This window comes from Micromesistius poutassou (genome assembly GCF_964030765.1).
Source record: "Micromesistius poutassou genome assembly, chromosome: 1".
Lineage (NCBI taxonomy): Eukaryota > Metazoa > Chordata > Actinopteri > Gadiformes > Gadidae > Micromesistius > Micromesistius poutassou.
Window position 1 is genome coordinate 8891914 of NC_140271.1, and position 7500 is coordinate 8899413.

Genomic DNA, 7500 nt, shown 5'->3' on the forward strand with positions numbered 1-7500 from the left:
AAAGAAACAAGATTGTGTGTGTGTGTATTTGTGAGAGTGTGCGTGTGTTTTGTGTGTGTGTGTGTGTGTGTGTGTGTGTGTGTGTGTGTGTGTGTAAGTGGAAGCGCACATGAGGGCGTGATAAAATGGAAATGGTGTGTAAATGCGCCTCTGTCTGTGTATGTCTATATTTGTGTGTGTGCGTGTGTGTGTGTGTGTGTGCATGTGTGTGCAGTGTAAGCCAACATATGGCTGTCTTTGTGATACAAAATCAAATTTAGCCTGTGTGTGTGTGTATGTGTGTATGTGTGTGTGTATGTGTGTGTGTGCCCACTGTGAGATTAATTCAGCCAAATTAATGGGGTTGAGATTGAAAATGAGAGGAAGACACAGCTGAGCACATCCCTCTCTCCCTCTTCAGCACGCACTCTCCTCCCTTACCTGTCTCCCCCATTTCCAGTGTCTCTCGCTCACTTACTCCCTCCAGCAAAGATCTCTCTCTCTCTCTCTCTCTCTCTCTCTCTCTCTCTCTCTGCAACTCTCTCTATCTCTCTTCTCCTTGCTCTGTCTCTTCCGATCTCTCCTCCATCTGTTTATCTCATTCTAACCCTCTCTGTTTTCCAACCAGCATCCCTCCATTCCTCAACCACTCCTCTCCTTCCTTCTCACCTTCTGTCTATCCTTGCCCATCGACCTTGCTCGTGTCTCTGTGTGTGTGCGCACGTGTTTTGACTGACACGTGCATTGGGTCTGAGAGAGAGAGAGAGAGAGAAAGAGAGAGAGAGGTGGGAGAGAAAGTGTAGTATAATGTGGTGTAGAGTAAAGTAGTGTATTACCTCAACGCAGAGGGTGGTACATTGAAGGTAATGAACATCATTTCAGGGATGAATCTGAAATGTGTGGAATGAGGGAGGGAGGGAGAGAGAGAGGGAGGGAGGGAGGGAGGGAGGGCGATGATGTTCTTGTATGTAGGATGTCAGAATAGAGATGCAAAACAATCCACGCACATGGGTTTTTGCTCCAATACCCAAAAAACGTGCATTCTCTCCTCTTTCGCAGTGCTTTCGTGTCTCTACTCCTCGATAAAAAAAAAAAAGATTCAGTTGAAGAGGACGAAGATGAAGTCGACGACGATGAGGATGAGGACGGGCCCAGAAGTGAAGAAGACCTCGGTGCCACCAACCGCGCACCGGAGTGCCTGCCGGCGACCCTCACCCCACGCAGACACATCCCTGTGGAAGATGGGGAGACAAAAGGGAGACGCGCCGCACTATAAATACCATCAATGGAGAGGCTCGCCTGCTTCTCCTGCTCTCCCTCTCCACCCCTCTCCCTGATCTCCCTCCATTCCTGCTCTCCTCTCTCCCCCACTGCTCATCCCCCCCTTTTTCCTCCATGTTATGTTATGCATAATTCCTCTCTCTCACTCTCCCTCTCTCTATCTCTCGCTCTCTCTCTCTCGCTCGCTCTCTTGCCCTCGCCCTCCCTTGCCTTATTAATGCCCCCCCCCCTCCCCCTCTATTCAAAGCGACACATAGAGAGCTGAGATTGGGTCACGGTCTGCTGAGCAACTCAATTACTCCCGTTAATACTGGGACACAGAGCCAGAAACACCTCACACAGCCAACCTATTAAATACACACACACACACACACACCGACCACACACACATACGCATGCACACGTGCACATGTCGTACCACACACAATTTAGGGATGCTTTAATGTAATTTTGATTTAATAGATGTTGATATAATGGATACATGGATACACATGGCTCTTAAAAGAAAACGTGTACACACACACACGCGCGCGCGCACGCATGCACACATGCGCGCGCGCACACACACACACACACACACACACACACACACACACACACACACACACACACACACACACACACACACACACACACACACACACACACACACACACACACACACTGTAAAACATGAGCCAAGCCATGAGGGGTGCAATCTCCAAACCCAGAGTTTAGAAGAAAGAGAGAGAGAGAGAGAGAGAGAGAGAGAGAGAGAGAGAGCTCAAGGGCTGCAGCCAATTGGCAGCCTATCCTGGACTCACAAGCAGCCAATCAAGTAATCAGCAGAGCTAAATCCCACCATCGTCCGAGAGAGTCAGTTGGTCGGTTGGTTGCCTGGCAGTTTGGATGGTCCTATTTTAATAACTATATTTTATGTGCGGTTCGTACCTTCATGGATTGGACCGTGACGACAGACAGGCGAGTGGATCATAGAGAGATGGATTGGTTGAAAGAGCAGACCAGACTGAGACCCTGGGTTTCGCTATGAGACCTATACATGGTCAGTGCACTAGCAGGTTGAGCCTTCGCAGACTTGATCACAGAGACGCAGCAGTAAGAGTGGACACAGGTGTATCTCATGAGCTTAATAAGGGCCACTTGCCTGCATGCCTGCAGACCCATAATTAACCTAATGAGACACACCTGTGTTCCCGCCTTCACAGCTACTGTTCTACCTCTGTGGTATGGGTCTTTAAACAACACCAAGGTCCAATTTGATTGGACAAGAGGCATTCCATGAGTGCTGGTATAGAGTATTACAGCACGGGGTTTTTAGCTTTACATTCATCACTCGGCTTTACCGGTTTTTCTAATAACCGTTAATGATATTGACTGTAAGCTGCTAACTGAATCAGAATCGCACACATGCCACCAAAGCAACTGTCAACAGACTCTTATTTAGCTGGTTGCACAATAAATGGAAACCCTTCATTCCCCGATTAATTTCCACGTAGCTTGGCCTGCTGAAATGTTTTTTTTCCCTGCACACCCGCTCGCTACTTTGTGTAGAGCCACACAAGCAGTGCGCTGGTGTGCAGGAAAATGTTTTATGTTGCTTGGCAACGGTCCAGCCCCAGTCCAGTGGAGGAACTATTTGTGCTGAGGAGGAGCCAAATAAATGAGGAAACGAACAAACAAATCTGTTATCGTTAACTAATAAACGGCACTTGTAGAACTGTATAAAACTGCATAAAAGCAACATCACAATCAAGTGCATGCTGTTGCATTGAATATCAGCGTGGCTGTGATTATCTTCTGTAGTCTGCGTGCTTGCTTCTCTCTCTCTCTTCCTCTCTTCCTCTCTTCCTTTCTCTCTCTCTCTCTCTCTCTCTCTCTCTCTCTCTCTCTCTCTCTCTCTCTCTCTCTCTCTCTCCCTCTCTCTCTCTCTCTCCCGTGATATTGCTTTATTAGAGGCTGGTAGGAAGCTCTCTCTGTGAGTCATGTTTAAGATGAAGTGAGTGAGCCTGGTAGATTTCTCGTACCGCCTAACCTCGTGATCGGACTAAACAAACCTAAACAAAGCCTGATTTCTTCTCTTTAATACTGTCCTTGTAATAACACAAATTAAAGCCCTTACTATACTTTAGTAAAGAGTAGCATAGGTTTTAATTGATAACGCTCTATAAGTGTTGCATATTAAAACCAGAGGCCTACCATTAGTACCATTGTACCCCAGTATAACAGTCCTCTGATGCTCAGGAGGCCACAGTAGAAGGCTGTTGGTCAACGGGGCCAGCCCCCTGGTGGTCATGACTTGTATTTGACACACACACACACACACACACACACACACACACACACACACACACACACATACATAGTGTGTGTGTGTGTGTGTTTTAATGCATGTTCTTTTGTTTATGTGTGTGTGTGTGTGTGTGTGTGTGTATGTTTATGTGATAGGGAGGGAAGGAAGGAGGAAGGGAGGGGTGAGGGGTCTGCAGGACCCCCAGTGGGGGTGAACAGGATGAATAGATGGCTCTCTCACACGCTATGGAGAGGTGACTGTGTGTGTGTGTGTGTGTGTGTGTGTGTGTGTGTGTGTGTGTGTGTGTGTGTGTTGGGTGTGTATGTGTCTGTATATGTGTGTGGCCATATGTGTTTGTATGTGCCTATGTATGGATGTTTCTATGTGAGTGTGTGTGTGTCTGTGTGTGCCCGTGTGTTTGTGAGTGTGTCCTATCGCTCAACAATGCAGTCAGTGTGTAAATATGGCGGACACGACTACACATCACAATGTCGCCCTTTTCCTCTCATTGGTTGGCCGGGTGCTGTGCCCCTCACTGCCTTGCTCACGGGCACATCTGGATACACAAACGGGGTTTGTCTGGAATAGTTTTTAAACTTTCGCCTCTGTATGAATACATGATGACATGCAGAAACATCGCTCCTTGTCACAAGTTCAACAGCCCTTTTGACGAATCGGAATAGCCCCACAAAGAAACGACTAATGACAAAGTAAATAGAGAGAGAGAGAGAGAGAGAGAGAGAGAGAGGAGAGAGAGAGAGAGAGAGAGAGAGAGAGAGAGAGAGAGAGAGAGAGAGAGAGAGAGAGAGAGAGAGAGAGACAGACAGAGAGAGACAGAGACAGGGACAGAGACAGAGACAGACAGAGACAGAGAGAGAGAGAGAGAGAGAGTGGTGACTGATGTGACTTGAGTGTGAGCAGCGAGAAGGGTGGTTTCATATGGAGTAAATATGGGCTCCGACGAGGGAGACAGATCAGTGGGAATGGTCGCCCCCCCGCCGTGTCTAGTCATTTGTGTGTGTTTTTACATTTCTCATCGCCGTGAAACATGCCCCCAGTGTCAGAGCCTGCCGTGAATTATTGTCCAGGAAACGACCTCGATGACACGTGACCTTTGACCTCCTGTCCGACCCCGGGGGGGGTCTCCGATGAGGAGGAGGGGGTGTCCGTAGATATGCCGCTTCCCGAGTGCAATGGCAGTGGCACAGTAGGTGCTGAGACACACACACACACACACACACACACACACACGCGCACAAAGACACACGCACAAGCACACATTCTAACGCTCTCACACACACATCAGAAGGAATGTGAATGCAGACTACTTTGACATTCCTTTAGATGTTCCAAAAGCAGACTCCGCCATATGGGTTTGTGTGTTTCCTTTTTTGAATATATGTGAGATGTGTGTGTGTGTGTGTGTGTGTGTGTGTGTGTGTGTGTGTGTGTGTGCGTGTGTGTGTGTGTGTGTGTTTGTGTGTGCGTGAGCATGTGTGTGTGCCTGTATGAGTGTATTTTTGTGTGTGGGGGTGTGTGTGTGTGTGTGTGTGTGTGTGTGAGGTGATCCCCTGGTGTGTCCATGTTTGTGAAATTCCACTGCCCCGACAAGAAAAGCAAATCTCAGAAAGTGATGACTTGAGGAAAGTTCCCCTCAGGAGAGTCGCTCCAATGAAGACAGACAGACTAAAGGTTAAGATAAAAATGATGGTGGGAGTTACTAAGAGGTTACACCCTGCCATGTCTCCACGCACCAGGTACAGGCGTAGCAATACATCAGACAGAGTCCTCAAATGTATCATCTGTGCCTATATGCATGCATGCTTGTGTGGCTGTGTGTTTGTGTGTGTGTGTGTGTGTGTGTGTGTGTGTGTGTGTGTGTGTGTGTGTGTGTGTGTGTGTGTGTGTGTGTGTGTGTGTGTGCGTGTGTGTGTGTGTGTGAAAGAGAGAAAGAGAGAAAGAGAGAGAGAGCGAGAGAGAGAGAGAGAGAGAGAGAGAGAGAGAAAGAGATTCAGACAATGAAGTGTAACGTGGAGGAATTAGCTAAAGTAGCTTATAAAGAGCTAAATGTAGAGAATTAGCTAAATTGCCTACTTCTCTCTTTCGCTAATTTAGCCAACTCTACATTAGCTTGTTTAGAATTATCTAAATGCAGTTAAATGGCAAAGAAAGTAATGGGAACAGGCAGACGACAAAGCGACGGACAGACAGACTGACAGACAAACAAGCTAGCAGACAGACAGGCAGACTGGAGGGATACGAAGGCTGACCGTAAAAAAATAATTTCCGGCATATTCCCCGAACCCCAGTATGTCAGAAGGAGGGACGTGGGAGAGAGATTATAGATTCTAAATGATGCATCTGTGGCCAACTGAGCCTAAAACAGCATCTCTGGAGTACGCAACCGGTGTCACTCAGGGACTCATAAATCAACATCTACTTTCTCAAAACACTGAATGGGGTTGGCAAAATTAAATTTTCATACATTATACAACAATAATTGAAAATCATTCACATATTATAGTCACTATCCACCTCATAGCAGGCGGTTATTCAAAGACACAGTTTGTTGTTTTTTTAAATCGGTATTGTTTCTGTGTATTGTTTTTCTGTTTTATTTTTATGTTGCTGTTGTTGTAATTTAACTTTGGCGGGACATATTCCCTTTTCACACACTCCCTAATGTGAGAGCAATATACGAGGAAGAAATACACCATCCACCCACCCACGCGTACATTAAGTAGATGTATACAGGTGGTGTTTGGGCGGAGAAGTAAGGGTCTGCCAGGACGAGCAGAAGCAGTCGCTCACGCTCAGAGGAGTGAGGCCATTTTCGATACACTGCTTTGGGTTACTGGCTTTTTCAGTGTGGGGGTCTGGGTTTTGATTGGATCGCTCAGCAGATTGCCCCGCTGTCGGGGCCGTGATTTCTGCACCACCATTACCTGCCTGTGAAAGATAGTGATGGCCCCTGTTGTGAGATCCGTTGTTGCGGTGGGGCTGCCGGTGTTATGCCTCGAGTCGCTAGTCACTTCTAATGCATAACAATACTCTCAATCACCAAGTGTCATCTGTGTGTGTGTGTGTGTGTGTGTGTGTGTCTACAGGTTTGTGTGTGTGTGTGTGTATGCGTGTGTCTTTCGGTGTGTGTATGTGTGTGTGTGTGTCTGTGTGTCTGTGTGTATGTGTGTGCCTTTAGGTGTGTGTGTGTTTGTTTAGGTGTGTGTGTCTTAAGAGTGTGCGTATGTGTGTGTATGTGTGTATACACACATACACACATACACACACATACACACACTCTGTGTGTGTGTATGTGTTTGCTGTTGCATATGTGTGTTTGTGTGTATGTGTGTGTGTGTGTGTATATGTGTGTGTTTGTGTTTGTGTATGTGCATGTGTGTGTGTGTGTGTGTGTGTTTGTGTATGTGAGTGTGAGTGTGTGTGTGTGTGTGTGTGTGTGTGTGTATTTATATGTGTGGGCATTTGTGTTAGATGTGTGTGTGTGTGTGTGTGTGGGTGAAATCAAAAGAGCCAACTTTTCAAAAGAGACAGCTTTCAATATTGCACAGAGACCCTGCTGGGAATATAATATATCTTCCTCCCCTCTCTCCCCCTCCTCGTCCTTATGTCTCTCTATCTCTTCTCTCCTGCTCTAAACCTGTCTCGCCACCCATCCTCTGTTATGTGTGTGTGTGTCTTAATTTGTGGGGAATCGGTAGTCAGGTCAATAAGGGTGACACCATTAACTTACACAGGTGACAATTTAAAGGTCCACGTGCGTGCTTCTGTGCGCGTGTGCGTGCACGTGCACGTGAGTGTGCGTGCATGCATTCACGCGTGTCCCCGTGTGTACGTGAATATGTTTGCGTCTGTGTGTGTGTGTGTGTCTGTGCGTGCCGTGCATTGTGTGTGTGTGTGTTTCAGTGTGTGTCCCCTGTGTCCCCCTGTCC